General features: G+C 42.8%; 1 protein-coding gene across 4 annotated transcripts in view; it reads left to right on the plus strand.

The window, feature by feature from the left end:
* Positions 1-1,475: 1,475 nt before the first annotated feature.
* DGKG (diacylglycerol kinase gamma) overlaps positions 1,476-21,293 on the plus strand; it is a 214,335-nt gene continuing 194,517 nt past the window's right edge. For all 4 annotated transcript variants that reach the window (XM_025375538.1, XM_025375539.1, XM_025375541.1 and 1 more), the window contains exon 1: positions 1,476-2,000. The gene's annotated coding sequence lies outside the window, so the exon portion shown is untranslated. The remainder of the gene's footprint in view (positions 2,001-21,293) is intronic.

Below are 21,293 nucleotides of genomic sequence, written 5' to 3' on the forward strand. Positions count from 1 at the left end.
AATAGACAGCCAGAATGTTTTTCTTGTGACATGTATGTTCATTTTCCTCCATTGAGCATGCAGTCAAAAAAAGCAAGGATTGTGTCTTCCACACCCACGCAACCTAGCACAGTGAAAATACATACAAGAAACCTGTGTTCAGGGCTCCCCTCTTCCAGGGACGAGGACAGTTCTAAGTCCTTTCTGTCTCTCAGTTCCTCTTTCCTCCCAAGTAAGGCCCAGAACTGGAGTTACGGGGAAGCACCTGAAGACAGAGTGGGAGTTTAATAAATAGCTGTAAAATGAATGAGTCAGTGACTGAAAAGGAAACAAGAAAGGATAAAGGAAGAACTTTGAAGGCACCCTCACCAAGATTATTTCAGTCTAGCTGAAGGGAACTTGGAGAACCGACCCAGGGTGATAGAATGGATAAGACCTGGAGGATAAGAGGAGTAGCAAACACCGGGTTCTTGTATCAACTCTGCCTTCATCACTGTGTGGAAACTTGAGGAGATCTCTCAGCTCTGTTTCTCATCTGTCTCACCAGCCTGCCTGCAGATAGCCCAGTATGAACACCACCCAACACAGTCGTCAGGGCTGTTTGACATTCATATTTCAGGCTTCTTCCCCAAATGTGCAGACACCCAGAGCCCCTCGGCGCCTCCACACTCTGCAGAAAGCTTTTCTTGGCTACAGTGCTGGTCCAGGGACCTTCACTGCCCACTGGCAGAAAAGAATTCTCTGCTGTGGAAATGAGTAAACTCCACATATTTTAAAGATGACAGTCTAAACTCCTAATGATTCTAAATGTGGTGTGAAATGGACAGAAGTCATCCTGCTGTGTGACATGCCTGAAATAGTGTCACCATCACCATCACCCCCCACGTGGACATGCACGTCATGGAAAGAGAAGCAACAAGTCACAGTGCCTCGGCCAATGTAGCTCCCCTATTCCCCCTCTCACCCCCAGCCTCTTTTCTGTGCTTTTCTACATTTTTAAAAAAGAAGGGATCTATTTGCTCTGCAGGAATACTGTCCAAGGTCACCTAAAAGCAAAGGAGAATGGGAATTAAACACCCCCGGAGACCCGACCCATCCATCAGAGTCCAGCTCAGGCAGGCTGTGCCAGTCTCCACCGGGCTACAAGGAGAAAACCTTTTCAAGTTGAACGGCCACCAATCCACTGCCACCGAAGTCAAGGCTGTCAGAAACATCCCTCTGGACAGAGCCAGTGATTTGGAGCCTAGATATACTGAGTTCCTGGGAAACAAAGAGAACTTGTTGATTTTATATTTTTATTTTCTCTTCGATTTGGTCTGGATATTACGGGAACCTTGACCGGAGTTGAGAAAAGGAAACGCCCAGTCGGTATTTATTAAAGTTATCCTTCGCCTCCGGGGTCAGGTGCTCTCTGGTACCCACCACTGTTGCGTACTCTCCACACCCCTAAGCCTGTAACTCCTCCTCCCAAACCAAAGCCCTGACAGTAAAAAAGCGTCCTAAAGATGCCCGCGCCCAAGTTGCGCCAAAGGGGTCAGGTTCCCATTGAGCGGATCCACGTTCGTGTGTGCGCACGCGTGTGCATGTGTGGGCGCGCGTGTCTGTGTGTGCCGTGTGTGTACGCGCGCGCGCCGGTGTGTGTGGCGGGGGCGGGCTCTGCGCCCGGGGGCAGGGCTCCGCAGTAAGAGTGGCAGCTGGACTTGCCAGGCTGCGAGGGGCAGGGCACAGAGCCGCAGTGCCGTAGTAGCGGGCCACGGAGATAGACGGCTTTGGAGCTGCGGAACCCCCAGCACAGGGTGAAGACCCCGGCGCTGCCAACCACAGCCTGGCCTCCTGGTCTCCGCAGCACCCACTCGGGCTGCATCCCCCTCCCCCGAGAGGGCTGCGCGGGCGGGAAGACGCCCAGACGCCAGCTTCGGTCCCCCTTCTGTCTCTCGGTTCCTCTTTCCTCCCAAGTAAGGGAATAAACCGCGAGGAAGGAGCGCCCCGGGCCACCGCGCAACCGAGTGTTGCCTGGTGAGGTAAGACGGCGGCCGGCGCGGTGGAGGGGGTCCCCGGCTCAGGGAGCGCCCGGTGCAGCAACTTGGAAAAGGAGGGCAAAGCGGGAGCTGGTCCCGCGGCCAGGGAAGGGGCTGCAGCCAAAGCCACGGCGCCCACGCCGACAGTTCCACCTGCCACAAAGCTCTGCAGGAAGGGATGCCCCGCTCAAGGGGTGCAGGCTTGGGGAAGGCACAGGGTGGGGCTCGGCTCTCCCTGCGACTGAGAGGCCCCTCAAGCCTCAAAGCTGTGTGGGTGGGAGGCGGCCTTTCTCCAGGCAGTTTGCGAAAGCAACTGGTCGGATTTCCTTCTTCTAGTCTTACCTTGGCTCCTTGATATCCAGTTCGCGCTCCAGGCAGTCCGAGAAGCAGGGGCTGTTTTTCCTAATGTCTGGCCGCCAAAGCCTCCGACCGTCCCGCGGGGTTCTAGGACTTTGGGGGCACTCCACAAAGCCCCCGGGCAGGGCGACTTAAAGCGAAGCTGAAGAGAACACGGACACCTCAGAGAATAAAGGAGGGAAGGGTCAGGAAGAGAATCTAAGGTTGATCTGTGTAGTCTCAGAGTCACAAGATGTTTCTGTGTGTGTGTGTGTGCTGAGGGGTGCGTACCCAGAGTCACCTGTGGTGCCTTCGCAGACTCCACCGGTCCTCCTCCCCTTGCCTAGCCTGAGATTTTCTTCCTTTGAACTAGTGGAATAGAATTAGGGGAAGGGGCTGTGGAGTTCTAAAAAGCCCTACAGGTGATTTAACGTGCTGCCCCCATCCCCACCATCACTGCAGTGGAAAGCGTGGGACCAGAGCTGGAACCACCTCCCAGATTAGAGGGATCCAGCTGCGGAACTCAGGGCGGCGGTCGAGACCCCTCCCCTAGTCGCCCCGCGCGGCGGGAGGGTCTGCTGCAGCACCAGGCGATTTGTGGCTGCGCCGCAGTGGTGCCCGGGAGCGCTGTGAACCCGTGGGCGCGCTCTCCCGCGCTGCGCCGCTACCTCCTCGGACTTCATTAGCATACGATGACCTCTCTGCGGGGAGGAGGGCCTGGGAGGGCTGTTTGTCATTCCTTTATTTCGGGAGCTTGGGGGACAACACTTTGGATCTGGAGGTGAACACCGGGGGTGTCATGATGAGAGACAGCGGTCAGGACACAGGACTGGAAACTGACCCCTGGTCTTGATGGGGGAATCAACTTTGTTATTTTGGTGCTTGGGATTCTCTGTCTGTAAAATACAGCTGGCAGAACCACTTGCTGGCACACAGGGCACCCTGGTTGTCAGTGAAGGAAATTAGATCATAGAGGGCAAATGTCGAGGTTTGGTCATGAACCCAGGCACAGACACACACCCCTTTATGTTTTATGTCCCTCTCATTCCAGGCATGTGTCTGACATAGGAAAGTACTTCACTGTTTGTCATATTAAAAGGCTACATTTGCTGGAGATTTCAGTCCGAATATAAATTATACTCCTTAAATAAAGCGGCTGCAACTAAGCTAACTTCCCTGTCCTACTCCTGATCTATGTCTTTTTTGCCAATCACCCCACTTAACGTTTACAGCCAGCACTATAGGCATTACTACAGGTATTTTTCTGGGAGGGGCTTTACAGTGGGAAGCTAGTAGATGAATCTTTCCTAGCTTAGAATTTTATGTAGTGGTTGGTTCAGATCAACCAAGACATGGGGAGAAAACGATAAACATCTGCGTGTCTTGAAATCTAGACTCTCAGAGATGGGAGTAACTACTAAGATCATCTATTCCAGCTCCCCCAACCTCTCCAAGTCCCCAGGCAGCACCATCAACAGATGGCAAGGATCCCTCCAACCTGGACACTCCCAGAGGCCCAGGCTGTGCATGTGTGAGCCTCTGCGAGGAAAGAACTCAGAAGCCAGCAACTGTTCCCTCTCCTACTGACGGGAGTTGGTGGATGCTGGCCCCACCTCCTCCCCTGGAAGAGAAGGGAGAAAAGGGTGGGGAAGTACCCTTTCTTTGTGGTGAAACTTTAAAACTTTTAAAATGTCTATCTTATTGTATTACATCATTATAATGTACTCTTTTGGTATAAAAGTATTTCATGTTCATTGCCAAAATATTGGGAAGTTGAAAAGTATGCAAAGAACAAATCAATCACCCTTGATCCTACCACTCCCATTCCACACTGTTAATATACCGGCATATTTCCTTTCCATCTATTTTTATGCCTTGAAATCATACAGTCCATACAGAGCCAGCATTTATTGGATGCCTAAGAAGTATACTTTGCATGCTGTTAAATTTTGCATGCATTATGTCCTTTAATCCTCAGGAGGCCCTCTGAGGTGAGTACTATTATTATCAATCCCATTTTTCTAGGGTTGCATTTTTCTAGGGTTCTAAGAGTTCAGGTGACTTGTCCAAGTTACATGGCTAGTACGTGGCAGAATCGAGATTCAAATTCAGGTTGTCTGACTCAAAAGTATGGTTGCTCAGCCTCTGTAGCTATTGCTTCTCTGCTTTTCTTCTGAGTTAGTGTTGTAGCAAAAGACCTTTCATGAACATTGTTTTCCTGGCTGCATGTTATTACACTGTCAGTTATTTAAGTTGCTTCCTGTCTTTAGCAACTACAAATAACTCTGGGCAAAGTCTTTACTGCACACATTTCCCATTACTTCCTTTGGATAGATTCCTAGAAATAGATCACCAGGCTAAAGGGCATGAATGTTTTAAAGCTCACAGTATCTATGAGAAGCCACATTTCAAAAAGGGTACACGAATTTACGATTCCATTCACCAGAAGCAACTCAGCCATAGTTAAAGCAGATGACCTTTAGGAATTCAGATAGGCCAAGGCCTCATATGACTAAAGCCACGTCACATGAGCATTCTTCAGGCTCCTGGAAGAAGGAATCACACATAGCGCCCTGCTTTCCACACTCAGGAGGGATTCTGGAAACCATGCAACACAAAGCTATACCTGTGTTTATGTGAGCAAGTATCAGCTGCAGAATTCTCTAGCTAAATGTCACATACTAACTTTGAACAAATCAAACCATCATGTAAAATATGTAAAGGTGTATAATGTCCCACTTCTCCGTACAAGTAATTATAACAACCTCACTCCTATGAACGCGCATCACGATCACAGCCAGATTCAGCAAGCTTAACCCATCAGCAACAACTTCTTCACACACTGGCCATATTCAAAGAGTTGTTTATTTGTACCAAGTATCAGAATTCCACAGCCAAACCACAGTGAGAGCTGATGTCACTTTATAAGTAACAGAGTTCGTCTGACTAAAAAAAAAAATCACGGCTAGTAACTATTAATAGTAATAAAACAATTTAAAAATAAGGTTATACCCATCATTTTAAAAAAAGTCCCCAGGTAGAAACAAAATGTGGCTGGAAGAAGAGAGATTGAATTAGGCAATACAACACACACACACACACACACACACACTCACACAAACACACAAGGGTTAGAAGAAAACAAATTGGCCCTAACTACGAGTTGTTCCTGGAGCCTCGTTGATCTCCAAGCCACCTCTGCCACCAGCAGTGGGTTTAGTAGCCCTGGAATATAATCTGTTGTTGCTCCCACTCTGAGATCAACTTACGCAAAATTCAGCTCAGGTCCTGAAACATCCTTCAGGGAAGCCCAGCCTAGAGACTTCCTGAATCTGTAACACCTGTGCATAAGCTTACCTCACTATGGTGAAGTCGCTTATTTGCATATCTCCCACTGAACCATGAACCCCCGGAAGGCAGAGACCATGTCTAATTCTTTTCTGTATCCCCAGCACCTGAGATAGTGCCAATCCATAGTCAACAATTAAAGGTGATGAATGAACAAATAATAGGATTTTCCAGGTCTTGTACTGGATGCTTTATGTGCATTTTTCTTTCAGTGTACCTTATTCTGCTCAGGCTAGTCAGTCCCAGAAAGGTACCTGAAAGGTATCTAGAGCTGTGCTGTCTGTTTTCACATGTGACTATTTCCATGTTTAACTTTAGTTCATTAAAATTAAACAAAATTTAAAATTCAGTTCCTCAGTTATACCAGTCACATTGCTAGTGCTTACATGCTGCATGTGACCTCTGGCTACCGTATTGGAGAATGCACATTTAGAAGATTTCCATCATTGCAAAAAGTTTAACTGGACTGTGCTAGAGCATAAGCTTGGTGCAAGCAAAGTTTGTGTCTCTGTCTGCCTTGTTTTCCACTGTGTCCTCAGCACTAGCACAGTGCATAGCCCAGAAGAGATGAGGGAGAGAAAGATAAAGGAGGGATGATGGTAGTAAATGTTGTGGTAATATTAACAATAGCACTTATTGGGCCCCGACTCTGCATCCCACATTGTGCTATGTTTTGTACATGCATAGCTTCACCTGATATTCACGTCACTATACACCTGATATTAACTCCATCTCATAGATAAGGAAATTGAGTCTCAGAAAGTTTCAGTAATTTGCCTGTGGTCACAAAGCTGATAGGAGAGACTGAGATTGAAACTCAGGTCCATATGATTTCAAGCCTTTTCTCTTTATTTATCTTCTCTTTTTTCTTGGACCTTTTGCATTTCTGCCTCAATAACTGCTGTGTGTGGTGATGTGGATGAGGATTGCCACCATCGTGGTTTCCTGGGAAATCAGAGAAAGGGGACTTTTGAAAGCTTTCCAAAAGAAACAATGGGTATAATTTATGACTCTGAATGACATATCAAGAGTGCAAAATTTTGCTCAGGGTCTCAAGAGAACCTGTCCCTGGATGGGTGAGGGAGGGAGAAAGGAACCCACCCATAGTGTGGCCTGACCAGGGGACCAAAACCTACAAGAGCAGACCCAGTCAACCACCATAGTCTGTGCTGCTCCTCAGGGAGTCCTGAACCAGCTCTCAAGATCTTGCAGCCCGTTAATGGGGTGACTTGGCTCTCAACTCCCTGGCCAATGCCCTTTTCACTGCTCCACCCTACCTCATGAGCCATTTGCTCCAGTGCCCTCACTATTATTATCATCACTCTTGTCCTAGTTTTCTCTAATTTCTTTATTCTTAAAGAATAAAGTGCAAAATTTCAAGGGAGTCCTAATCAGCATGGAGAAGACTGAAATTACCACCTCCTCATTCTATTTCCTATTTCTATTAAAACTCTTTAAGGTCTAATTATGAATCTATACCATTGATACCTGTTGAGCTTAATATCACCTGAAGTAACCCAGTTCTCTTTTATACCTGCTCTTGAACTGGAACTGTGTTGCCCACCTGCTCGCCTTCACCCCATACTTGCCCACACCCCCTCACAGTCACTCTAGATAGAGACTGTGCAGTATTTCTCATTTTATCTTGTTCAGTTCAGTCTGCCTTGCCACCTTGCCCAGATAATTCTGGCCGTGATTCTATCATCCAGTGTATTTACTGGCCCTCTCAGCCAGCATCCTACCATCTCTGAATCTGATGAGCACGACCTCTTCATCTAAGTCATCAATAAATATAATGAACACCATAGGATTCTGAGGCATTCCATGCATGTTTCCGAAACATAGATATTAATTCAATAATTAAACAGCACTTAGAAAATTTATTCAGCTTTCTGTGCTACAACTGAGCCCATATTTCTTCCTCTTTTTCAACATTATTAGAGGAATCTTATCAAAGGTCTTGATAAAGTCCAAATATTCTTCATCACTGGTATTTCCTTGATCTTCTGTCCAATAATCTTGTCAAAGAAGCAATTTTGTTGGTCGGACATAAACTAATTTCAGTGATTCCATATTGGTTCCTTGAAATCACAGCTTCAATCCTAAAAGCTCATTCCAAATCCCATTCCAGAATGTTTCCTGGAATTAACATCAGTCCCTCAAATTAAGACATTTTTATAGATTTTTCCATTTTAAAAAGTAGAACTTTATTTCTCATGAAGGTGATGGTAGTGGTGGTGATGATGGTGGTAATGGTGGTGATGGTGGTGGTAGGACACTGATGCTGGTGCTAGTAGTGGTGATGGTAGTAATGGGGGTAATGATGGTGGTGGTAGGATGGTGATGCTGGTGTTGGTGGTGGTGGTAATAGTGGTGGCAGTACTAGGGGTGATTATTGTGGTGGTGGTGGTAGTGATGATGGAGGCAATGATGTTGGAATGTGATGGTGTGGGTGATGATGGGGGGGGTGTGATGGTGGTGGTGGTGGTGGTGGTGGGGTGATGGTGGTGGGGGTAATGGTGGTAAGGTGGTGGTGGTGGTGATAGTGGTGATGATGGTAGTGGCAGTGGAGGTGGTGGTGGTGGTGATAGTGGTGATGGTAGTGGTGGTAGGGGGTGACAGTAATTGTGGTGATGATGATCATGGTGGTGGTAGTGGTGTTGATGGTGGTGGTAGCAGTAGTTGTGATGGTAGTGGTGGTGGTGGTGATGATCATGGTGATGGTAGTGGTGGTGGTGGTGGCAGTGGTGATGGTAGTTGTGTGGGGAGTTGACAGTAGTGGTGTTGGTGGTAGTATTGATGGTGGTGGTGATAGTTGCGGGGGTGATGGTGGTGACAATTATAATGGTGGTTGGGGGTGGGGTGATGATGGTGATAGTAGTGGCTTCTTTACTCTATGATTCTGAACAAATTAAGGAGCATGGTCTAATTACCTCAATTGCACACTGTCTCAGCACCCTGGGATGTTATTCAATTAGGATAAGAGATATATATTAATTTGGGACAGATCTAAGAATTTCTGGCATCATAGAAAACGAGATCAGAGAAACAGCCAAGAGAGCATCTGGTTCTAAGCCTTCATCCCGAGAAATAAGGAAACCCCCATCAAAAGAAGTGCCCTGCCTGGGGTTACCCAGCCAGAACCGGAGCCAGGGTCTTGCCACTCTGACCAGTGCCTTCTCCAGGGCATAACTCCTCTTTTCACTTTCTTTTCTGAAGAAGCTTAAGGCTTTGTTTCCTGCAAAAATATCCATTTCTCCTCTTGGAATTCGCCTCTTAAGTCACTGATGCTTCAGTGAAAGTTAAGGATTCTTTCCTGGAATCATGATGTGTAAGAGAAAAGAAGGAAATAGCTTAAGAGCTCTCATTCTCCAAGTGAAAAATGGAGGCATCTAGAAAAGTCTGCTGTGACAAGAAAACGGATGGAAGAGAGAAACTCAATGGCCACACAGCAGCTGACAAAACCCAGACTTGCCTGCCCAGTTAATCATTTGGGTCCATCACTCCTTTCTGTGTGGTTTGCATAGGAAATTTTCTTCTCACCTGGGGCATAAACAGTGTCGTCTACACAGAAACCAAGTTTTCACTTTGCTGATGGCTGATCTGGGGTGAAAGTTCCAAGTAGCCAAAGGTCAGTGAGGCCACTTTGATCCTTAGATGCTGAAATACTTGAAATGTTTTTGGCCTAAATGTTTCCATTTCCTGCTGCATTTCTCCACCCCTCTGCTCTGGGAACAGTGGCTCATAGTACTTCACCAGCTCCCTCATGCCCCTGCCTTGAGGTTAAAGTAAATAAGCTAGAGAAAGCTCTTTCCAACTCCCATAAGGCCAGAGTGTCCCTTCCTTGGGAGTCACACAAAATGGTTACTCTCATCTAGCCCCCCAAACTCCCCATCCTAAAGTCTCATCAATAAGGATGTTCCTGATCCACAGAATCCGACATAAAGATATTCACGGGTGAAAGTCAGTCTCCTCCCTTTTCTCATGCCAGCATGTCCAGCAGGCCTGGATGATCACGAAGTGATCTTTCTCAACTATTAGGAAGCCAGTAGCCATATGATCCTATAGGGGAAAAAGTCCCACTGTGCCCCAAAGACCACATTGTTCTTTAATCCCTAAATTATGCAAACCATAGCAATGCTCTCCTGAGGATGCTCCATCATTTAACCAATATTCAATCAGTAAATATGTGCTCAACACCCACTTCATGCTAGTCGCAGGACTCATTTCTGGGGATAGGACCAACTGGGTTTCCAGGAACTGAGTGGAACAGAGTGTGTGTGTGTGTGTGTGTGTGTGTGTGTGTGTGTGTGTGTGTGTATGTATATATAATATATATATATATTGTTTTGAGATGGAGTCTCGCTCTGTCGCCCAGGCTGAAGTGCAGTGGTGCAATCTCAGCTCATTGCAACCTCCGCCTCCCAGGTTCAAGCAATTCTCCTGCCTCAACCTCCCAAGTAGCTGGGATTACAGACACATGCCACCACATCTGCTAATTTTTGTATTTTTAATACAGAAGGGGTTTCACCATGTTCAGGCTGGTCTCGAACTCCTGACCTCAGGTGATCCGCCCTCCTAACCTCCCAAAGTGCTGGGATTACAGGAATAAGCCACCATGCCCAGCCAGTGTCAATCTTTAGATGAGAGTCAGGGGAGGGTCACATCCCCAGCCCGGGAAGGTATTGGACCTAGGAAATCAGGTAACACTCTCTGGAGTAGATGAGCTTGAACTGAAATTTAAAGGATGCGTGAAGTTAAGTGAAGGAATGAGGGTAAGAAATTCTAGGTAAAGGGAACCATGTATGCAAAGCTAGTTCTTGTTGTGTATACTTCAGTGTTGCTGGAGCAAAAACTGTGAGTCAGGAAGTTATGGGAGATGAGTCTGGAAATGTGGACAGGAGCTGGGCCATGGAGGGTCTCATTTGTCACATTAAAGTGTGCATTTTTTTTTCTTGTAGCTAGTGATGAGCGGAGGGGCACTGAGAACTCATAAGTGGGGACTGACGTGGCCACGTTTTAACATTAGAGCAACCTCTCAGGCTGCTGTCTTGGAAGGAGAGAAGATGGAAAGTGAGGCTGCCCCTGAGGGAGTTCCAGGCAGATGAGGACTAAACCAATGGCAGTACAGGTGGAGTGGGGGAAAGAACTTGTAACTGAGTGTATGTGAGGGGGCTGAGGGAGGCAGAGAAGCCAAAGGTGGCCACCAGGCTCCTATACCTGGGAGGATAGTGGTTTCACTGACCAAGAGAATCTAGGAACAAGAGCAGGTGTGGGGTTGGGTAACGAGTTCAGTTCAGGGCATGTTAACTTTGAGGTTTCAGTGAGAGATCCAGATGGGCACGTAATTGGATAGACGAGCTCCGTGGCTAGCGGCCCAGATAAGGACGTCCTCAGTGCAAGTGGTGGGTGAAACTGTGAAAACTCATGAGATCAGGGGAGAGTCGATTTTCATGTATCTTGATCAATGTATTGCCAGTACCTGAAAGATCCATGTCAATGAGGTCCATGCCTATCTAATAATGGAAAGAAATGTCTCACAGCGTTGAGAGTCTGGGCTTGTCAACTGAGCTGTCCCAGTAGCCATTTATTGACTCAGACCAATGTCCACTTCTGCCAGGTGCATGGTCAAGCAGGGCGGTGGCTTACAGAAACACTTATGCTCATCTTCCATATTAGAGCTCACAAATTTGTAAGCGGGGTCTTTCTCTCTAAGCCAGTGGTTCTCAATTCTGTTTAACATTAACATTGCTGGGGGCGGTGAGGGGGGGGGCCTTGAAAAAGCACCAGTTGTAGGTCCCACTCCCAGAGATGCTAAGTTAATTGGTCTGGAGTCAAAGCCTGGGCCTCAGTACTTTTTTACGTCTCCTAATGCTACCAACTACGCCAGTGTTCAAAAGAGTTAAGAACCATTGCTAAACAAAAAATTCAGTGATTTCTCAAATTACACAGCTTTTAATTCCTTAGCTCTTCTGGTAAATCTCCTACGTGTGCATTACAGTTTCTCTAAAAACTACTTTAAGGTGTCAGAACCGAAACTGGGTCTGCACACCAGCCATGGTTTTGCTTGCGTGTCATCCCTGTTTTTGTATTCAGTGGGTATTTCTCCCTCATGCCTGCAAGGCTCATGAAAACTTTGTCAAGTCTCCTGCACGTACATCCACTGTCTACCACATTTCCCTGAGTTATATAACTAATGTACCTGTCAGGGAGATGTAAGAATCACCCGCCATGACTTCTTGGTGAACCTTGGTTAGTTCCAAGGGATCATTCCCTTCTCTTTTAACTGCTAACACGTCACCGCTGAACCCAGCAGTTCTCTAATTTTCATTTGCATTAGAACTTCCTAGAGATTTCTTTTGTAATGAAATGTGGATCCCAAGGCTCTCTCCTCAGAGACTCTGAGCCAGAGGTGTGGGAAGGGGGCCTCGAACCAGCATTTTAAACCAGTACTTAGGGTAATTATGGTGTGGGGATACCACCTTCAAAAAATAAGGCCTTAAAAATGAAAAATGAAGCATACACATTTAACTCTTACCTTCCATGATTTTTATTGAAATAACCAAATTCATATATACATATTTGGGTATTTTTGTTACAGTACTGACAACTAGCAAAGGATATCAATATAATCCACATGACAGACGTTTTGAAAACATTCCATAATAAAGAGTGTTCACAACAGTGATTGAGGGAAAGACCAACGAACTGTAAGTCATCAGAATGGAAGGAAAAGTTGGCCTGGAGATTAAATGAAAAGTACTCCTAGAATTCCACTAACATCTCCAAAGGTAAAGCATCAGAGGCTACAGAGAATGGAATAAATGTTTGAAAACCACATATCTGAAAAAGAATTAAAGTCCAGAATATATAGAGAACTCCCAAAACTAAACAACAGCCACAACAACAAAAAAACCCAATTCAAAAATTGATAAAGAACTTGAAAGACATTTCTCCAAAAAAGATATATGAATAGCAAATAAGCACATGAAAAGAAGCTCAGCGTCATGAATCATCAGGGAACTGTAAGTCAAAACCACAATGAGATGCCACTTCATACCCATTAAGATAGCTATTATGTATATTTTTTAAAAGAACAGAAAATAACAAGTGTTGGCAGAATGTAGAGCAATTAGAACTCTTGTACACTGCTGATGGGAACGTGAAGTGGTACGGCCACTATGGAAAACAGCACAGTGGGTCCTCAAAAAACTGAAAATAGAATCACTGTATGATCCAGCAATCACACCTCTAGGTACATACCCCCCAAAATTGAAAGCAGGAACATGAAGAGGTACTTATACATCCATGTTTATAACAGCATTCTTCACAATAGCTAAGAGGTAAAAGTGACCTAAATGTTCCCTTATGGATAACTGGATAAACAAAATGTGGTAAATGCATACAATTAAATATTATTCAGCCTTAAATGTGAATGAACTTCTGACACATACTGCAACATGCAACCTTGAATACATTACACTAAATGAAATAATCCAGTCACAAAAGAAAAAATACTGCACATTCCACTCATATGAAGTACTTACAGTAGTCAAATTCATAGAGATAGAAAGTAGAATGATAGCTGCCAGGGTGTGGTGGTGGGAAAGAATGGATACTTATCATTTAATGCCACAGTTTGTTTTGCAAGATGAAAAAGCTCTGTGGAAGGCTGGACGTGGTGGCTCATACCTGTAATCCCAGCACTTTGGGAGGCCGACGCAGGTGGGTCACCTGAGGTCAGGAGTTCGAGACCAGCCTGGCCAACATGACGAAACCCCATCTCTACTTTAAAAAAAAAAAAAAAAAAACAATTAGCCAGGCGTAGTGGCACACACCTGTATCCCAGCTACTCGGGAGGCTGAGGCATGAGAATCGCTTGAACCTGGAAAGTGGAGGTTGCAGTGAGCCGTGATTGCACCACTGCACTCCAGCCTGGGCAACACAGTGAGACCCTGTCACACACACAAAAAAAAAGGTTCTGTGGATGGATGATGGCGATGGTTGCACAACAATGTAACTGTTACTTAATGATACTGAACTGTACACTTAAAGATGGTTAAATGGTAACTTTTATGTTATGCATATTTTGCCATGTAAAAAAACTTTAAAAAGTGGCAAGAGCTACAGGAACGCTAGGTAGGCAGGCAATGGGAAACACATCTCAATCAAATGCATCTAGTGGTCCCTCAGGTGTGCCTTGTGCTGGGGCTGTGGGACTCACTTTGTGAAGCTCATGAAAACAATATCTAGCAGTTCCAAAGGAGGGAGACATCTAAGAATGCAAAGCTAATGTCACTCTTTAAAATAGATGCTAAAAAAAGAAAGAGAGAACATAAACTTAAAAATCTCCAAGTTATATTTGTAGAGATTTAAGAGGATATAGCAGCAACTATCAAAATGGAGCAATCTGAAAGAGAGCAATCTGAGATTGTGAAACTTTGCCTGCTTTGAAATGAAAAATATTTTGCAGAATTGAAATCATGCAGTGGAAGCACAAACATTGGAACAATGCAGAAAGCTAAAGACGAGCAAGAATTCTGACAAAAAACATGAAAGTGAAATAATGAGGGGAAAATGGAGACTACTATTCAATACATTAAACATATAAATACAGAACTTCCAGGAAAAGAAACAATACAAGATGTTATAATAAAAAAATACAGGCAGCTGAGGCAGGAGGATCGCTTAAGCCCAGAAGGTCAAGGCTATAGTAAGCCAAGATTGCCACATGGCACTCCAGCCTGAGTGACAGAGCGAGACCTGCCTCTAATTTTTTTTTCTTTAAACTTTAATTTACCATGGCACATGTGTATCTACGTAACAAACCTGCATATTCTCCACATGTATCCCGGAACTTAGATTTAAAGAATTTTTTAAGTTAAAAAAAAATATTTTCCTGACATTAGTTCAAAATGCTTCATGTGTACCAAGAAAAATTAAAAGTATATTCTGGTGAAAATTATTAATTATAAGAAAAAAATCTATTGGTATGAAAACAGAAAAACAATGTTTTATTTTCAAAGAAAAAATAAGCAAGTGTCAGACATTCTGCAACACTAAATGTCAGAAAGAAGTTGAGGTATGACTGGAATTTTGGGGTAGTAAGATAATGAGCCAATCGGTGCCGTAGCTCATGCCTATAAATCAAGCACTTTGGGAGGCCAAGGCAGGCAGTCACTTGAGCCCAGGAGTTTGAAACCAGCCTGACCAACATGGCAAAACCATATCTCTACTAGAAATACAAAAATTAGCCAGGAATGGTGATACTCACCTGTAGTCCCAGCTACTTGGGAGGCTGAGGTGGAAGGATCACCTGAGCCCAAGAGGTGGAGACTGCAGTGAGATGCGATCACAGCACTGCACTCCAGCCTGAACAACAGTGGGACCCAATCTCAAAAAAAAAAAAAAAAAAAAAAAAAAAAAATGAGCAAAAATATTCTATTCAGTAATTTGTAAAAAAAAAAAAAAAAAAAAAAAAAAGATATTCTCAGCCAAAAAAAAAGAAAGTACCCAGCAAGTAGGCCACTGAAATCCTTTACTAAAAAAATGTATTTACTCAAACTATTCTGGTCAACAGAGAAATTAACATTAAAGCTTGGGAATGGAAGAGATGTGGTATTACAACTGTAGGGTGAATAATAAAACCACACAAACATAGACTTAGTATTTACATGTTATTCATATAGTCAGGAAACAATGCAACTGTCAAAAATTAGTCTCAACAAAGAAGATACATAAGAAACTTAATGATAATAATCTGGGGGTAAAAACTCAGATTACTCAAGGCAAAAAACCTTGATGTGCTGAATGTCTCATTTTGTACTGTGGGAAACATTGAATATATTTTCATTGTTGACACAGAAAAATACAGGTTTAAATACATTTTTAAATAAGAAGAGAGTAGATGAATATAAAACTAGAAATACTATGTTTAACTTCAAAATTAGGAGGAAGATTTGGAACATCATAGCCGAGAATGAAAACTTAAAAAGGGTTGGGCGTGGTGTCTCATGCCTGCAATCCCAGTCCTTCAGGAGGCCAAGGTGGGTGGATCACCTGAGGTCAGGAGTTTGAGACCAGCCTGGCTGACATGGTGAAACCCTGTCTCTGCTAAAAATACAAAAATTAGCCTAGCGTGGTGGTGGGTGCCTATAATCCAAGCTGTTCAGGAGGCTGAGGCAGGAGAACACTTGAACCCAGGAGGCGGATGTTGCAGTGAGCCAAGATTGTGCCACTGCACTTCCAGCTTGAGCAACACAGTGAGACTCTGCCTCAAAAAAAGAAAAGAAAAAAAATATATTAAAAAGGAAATAGCAAGGAAACGTTAATATAAAAAGTATGAAATAAGATGATAGAAACCAGATCAAACATACCACATTAAGTGTGAATGGTTTAATCATTTCCTTTTTTCTTTTTTTTTTTTGTTTTTTTAGTCAGAGTCTCACTCTATCACCCAGGCTGGAGTGCAGTGGCTGCAATCTCGGCTCACTGCAACCTCCACCTCCCAGGTGCAAGTGATTCTCCTGCCTCAGCCTCCCAAGTAGCTGGGACTACAGGCGCCCGCCACCATGCCCGGCTAATTTTTTGTATTTTTAGTAGAGACGGGGTTTCACCGTGTTAGCCAGGGTGGTCTCAATCTCCTGACCTCGTGATCTGCCTGCCTCAGCCTCTCAAAGTGCTGGGATTACAGGGGTGAGCCACCGTGCCTGGCCAATCATTTCTATTAAAAGACAAAAAAAGTGCATATTGGTCAAAACCCAATTCTAAATATATGCTGTTTTAAACCAAATGGGAGAGAAAAGGGATAAAAAATGAAAGGGCATAGATATATCAGAAAAATGCAAACAAAAAGAAAGGAGGGTGATATTAGTATTAAACTACAGCTAAAAGTAGAATTTAATACAAAAACCATTAAATGGTAAAATAAAACTGTCAAAACACAATTGCAGAGGGAAACTCTAACATACATCTATCAATCTTCAACAAATTGAGTGCCAAAAACAAGTTAGTGTTTTAAGGCTATAAGGAACTTGATGGAATGTACATATATAGGACTTTACATTTAAAAAATGAAAAAAATATTAAAATGTTTATGAAATATTGAGATATTTTGATCCCAACATAAAAAAATTTTGGTGCATTTCAAAAAATGTAGAACTTGTTCTGGCAGTAACAGGCAAATAAAACTGAAGTATAGTTACACTAGGATCATCTATTCTTCAAATTTGGTGTAAGTCTAGGACCTGTGTACATCCACTCACCATTATTGATTTTAGCATTCAGTGAGAACAAGACCAAAAAGACCTGTTATTTAACAAGCACCAAGTTTATAAAACGCTTCCTTCTTTAAGAATGAATAAAGAGTAAAACATATAGGAATTAAAGGAAATGTAAAATAAGGGAGTAAATAATAGCATATGAAATGAAAATGAGATACTCCAGCTGGGCCTAAAAAAATACTTTAGTAGACTAGAATCTTCATAAGAGGGCACTAAAAGGCATGGTCTTTACAAATCAAAAGAGAATAAGAGGGGGCCGGGCACAGTGGCTCACGCCTGTAATCCCAGCACTTTGGGAGGCCGAGGCAGGCGGATCACAAGGTTAGGAGATCGAGACCATCCTGGCTAACATGGTGAAACCCCATCTCTACTAAATATACTAAAAATTAGCCGGGCGTGGTGGTGGGCGCCTGTAGTCCCAGCTACTCGGGAGGTCGAGGTAGGAGAATGGCGAGAACCCGGGAGGCGGAGCTTGCAGTGAGCCAAGATTGCAGCACTGCACTCCAACCTGGGCCACAGAGCGAGCCTCCGTCTTAAAAAAAAAAAAAAAAAAAAAAGAGAGAGAGAGAATAAGAATAAGGCTGAGATGAAAATGAAAAATGGTATTCAAAGATATGAATGAAATATGGACCTACTGCAAGGAAATAGAAGCACAACAGCAGAATTAAAATTCACTAGCTGGAATTAATGAGTTGTGTATTCTATCAAAAGTCAAAGCAAGCAGGTGAAGGAAGTGATAGTATAAAAGATAGGCAACTAGTACTGAAGCCAATTAAAAAAGACATCTAACTAATAATTTGGACATCAAGTTTTAAAACTGTATGCAAGGCGAGGGGCGGTGGCTCATGCCTGTAATCCCAATCCCAGCACTGTGGGAGGCCAAGGCTTGTGGATCAGGAGGTCAGGAGTTCAAGACTAGCCTGGCCAAGATGGTGAAATCCCATCTCTAGTAAAGATACAAAAATTAGCCGGGTGTGGTGGCAGGCGCCTGTAATCCCAGCTACTCGGGAAGCTGAGGCAGAGAATTACTTGAACCGGTGAGGCAGAGGCTGCGGTGAGCTGAGATCAGGCCACAGCACTCCAGCCTGGGCGACGGAGCAAGACTCCGTCTCAAAAAAAAAAAAAAACTGTATGCAAAAGTAAAATGTATTCAAATAGCATATATGCATTGAAACAAAAAAATTCTGAGATAAATTTGGGCCTAAAAACTCAGATAATAATTTTTAAAGCCTGAAAAGATGTGTTTGTCTGAAAGGATGAGGCAGTGAAAATAAAATATTCCGAATTCCTTGGTTCAATTATGAGAGAGTCATTTCATTCCTGACTCTTAAATTTAGAAGACAATAGTTATAGAGTTTTCAATAACCCACCTTCTGAATCAAGGGGTCTGAGAAAACAAGCTCCATGTAGCAAACTAAATATTAATTAAACAAAAGAGACAGCAAGGAAGCATTAAAATGATAATAAAATAGAGCATGAAAATGAAGACACCAAACACCTCAGTTATAACAATTAACACAAGTAAACTAAATCACTCGTTTTTAATAAAAGTTTTCTTATTGGATCAAAAATGAAAACTCAGCTTTATGTTGTTTACCATAGGAGCCCTTAAAACAATGTGTCGTGCAAAAATTGACACACTGAGAAAAGGTATAGCAGGGAGATGCCACAAAAACTAAAGCAGAAGTCATGATACTGATATAAGACAATGCAGTTCATGACAAATATCATTAAATAATACAATGAGCGTTGTTTTCTATAAGTGAAGAATCAAATTCACAGGGAAGATATAATGGTCATGGAAATATACACGTCAATTAATATTGCACCCCAAACTGATGGAAACACGATAGCGGTGGAATATTTCCAAATACCACTCTCAGGCTTTCACATATCAAGTAAACAAACAAAACATAATATAAATACAGGAATTGTGTAATATAATGAATACTACTGAAAAAATTATATGCTGCGTAATACCCAAAATACATAATAAAATTTCTTCTCTAGGGCTCGTGGAACATTTATAAAGATTAATTATGCATCAGGTTATGGATAAAACCTCAGCAGGTTCCTCAAAGCAAAAATAGTAAAAGTCATAGTTTCTAACTGTTAGAAATGAATTTTATTTACTTACTTATTTTTTAACTTTTATTTTAGGTTCAGGAATATATGTAAAAGTCTGTTACATAGATAAACTTGTGTCACGGGAGTTTGTTGTACAGATTATTTCATCACGCAGGTGTTAAGCCCAGTACCCAATAGTTACCTTTTCTGCTCCTCTCCTTCCTCCCACACTCCCCAGTTAAGTAGACCCCAGTGTCTGTTGTTTCCTTCTTTGTGTTTACAAGTTCTTTAAGTTCTCATTATTTAGCTCCCACTTGTAAGTGAGAACATGTGGCATTTGGTTTTCTGTTCCTGCGTTACTTTGCTAAGGATCACAGCCTCTAGCTCTATTCATGTTCCCACAAAAGACATAATCTCGTTCTTTTTATCACAGCACAGTATTCCATGGTGTATATGGACCACATTTTCTTTATCCAATCTGTCGTTGATGAGCATTTATGTTGATTCATTGCTATTGTGAATAGTGCTGCAATGAACATTTGCACACATGTGTCTTTATGGTCAAATGAATTATATTCCTCTGGGTACATACCCAGTAATGGGATTGCTGGGTCCAATGGTAGTTCTGCTTTTAGCTCTTTGAAGAATCTGCATACTGCTTTCCACAATGGTTGAACTAATTTACACTCCCAACAACAGTGTATAAGTGTTCCCTTTTCTCCCCAGCCTTACTAGCATCTGTTTTGGTTTTTTTTTGAACTTTTTAGTAATAACCATTCTGACTGGTATGAGATAGCATCTCATTGTGGTTTTGAGTTGTAAGAAATGGATTTTAAAGGTAAACAACAGCAGAGGGAACTGTCAGTAAATTATGTCTACTTACACAATAAAATACTAGGTAACCAGGGAAAACAGCATTGTATGTAGAGGAATGTTTAATAACACCAAATAATGCTCACCATATACTGCTAAGTGAAAAAAAAGACAAAAAGAGCTAAAACGAATTTGAAATTTTTTTAAAGAAATGCCTACATATATATGGATAAATTCTAGAAAGAATTTACAGCAAAATGTTAATTGTCATTATAGTTGGATGAGATGATATTGGATTTTTATTTTAAAATCATTTAAAAATATGATTTGGATTCTTAGCTAAGACTACTATCATGCTCACACTGTTGATAGTTTGTGGAATATATTTTTTTCCTTTTTTTTTTATAATAAAAGTAAGAATAGGCCAGGTGCAGTAGCTCACACCTAATCCCAGCACTTTGGGAGGCAGGTGGATTTCTTGAGCTCAGGAGATTGAGACCAACCTGGGCAACATGGTGAAACCTCGTCTCTACCAAAAATACAAAAAATTAGCAAGGCGTGATGGTGCGCATCTGTGGTCCTAGCTACTCAGGAGGCTGATGTGGGAGGATCGCTTCACCCTGGGAGGTAGAAGTTGCAGTGAGCCAAGATTGTGCCACTGCACTCCAGCCTGGGTGGCAGAGTGAGACTTGGTCTGAAAAAAAAAAAAAAAAAAAAAAAAGAAAGAAAAGAAATAAAGAAGATTAGATTTGCTTGTTTCCGGTCCTCTGGCTTTTTGTTGTTGTTCTTCTTCAAACTTCTTCAAAGATCAATGAAAGTGGTTCAGCCTCCCTGGAGGTTCTGGTTATCTTCATTCCCAAGTGATAGACTAAGCTGTTCTTTGCTGTTATTGGTCTAAAATGAACTGGCCCCACTTCCCAGAATTCCTCCACCTGTTTGTTTGTTTGTTTGTTTGTTTGTTTGTTTGTTTTTTCTGGCCCATAGTGGGGTTTTCTTGTTGTTATTGTCATTTAGTATTTCAGATCACTTTCAGCTATTTTTTTCACATTATAATTTTTAAGTTTAAGTTTGTGCCATCTTCCTATATGTTCCTTGGTCGTATGCCTTTCTTTTCCTTGTTTTCTAAATGTCTTTTTCAAATGGGAATCCATGGCTGAGCCTGCAGGCACATCTTTTAAAAGAACTATTTCTTTTCCCTTTTTATTGGAATGATTTTTGAATGCTTCCCCATTTTGGAAAACTTCAGTCTGCCTCTATTCCAGAATCTCATATAATCATAACTGTCTTCTTTTCAACCTTTTAGACTGCCTAAATCTAGACTTCTTGGCTATTTATTACAGCCAGCCTTCTCTTCATTGACAATCACGGCCTCTGAGCTGGAGTGGCTTGTTTCTCCTAATATGTCTCTTCTGCTTGCTTCACCAAGCAGGGTCTTTCTGTTGGTCAGAAT

Source organism: Theropithecus gelada, chromosome 2 (genome assembly GCF_003255815.1).
Source record: "Theropithecus gelada isolate Dixy chromosome 2, Tgel_1.0, whole genome shotgun sequence".
Lineage (NCBI taxonomy): Eukaryota > Metazoa > Chordata > Mammalia > Primates > Cercopithecidae > Theropithecus > Theropithecus gelada.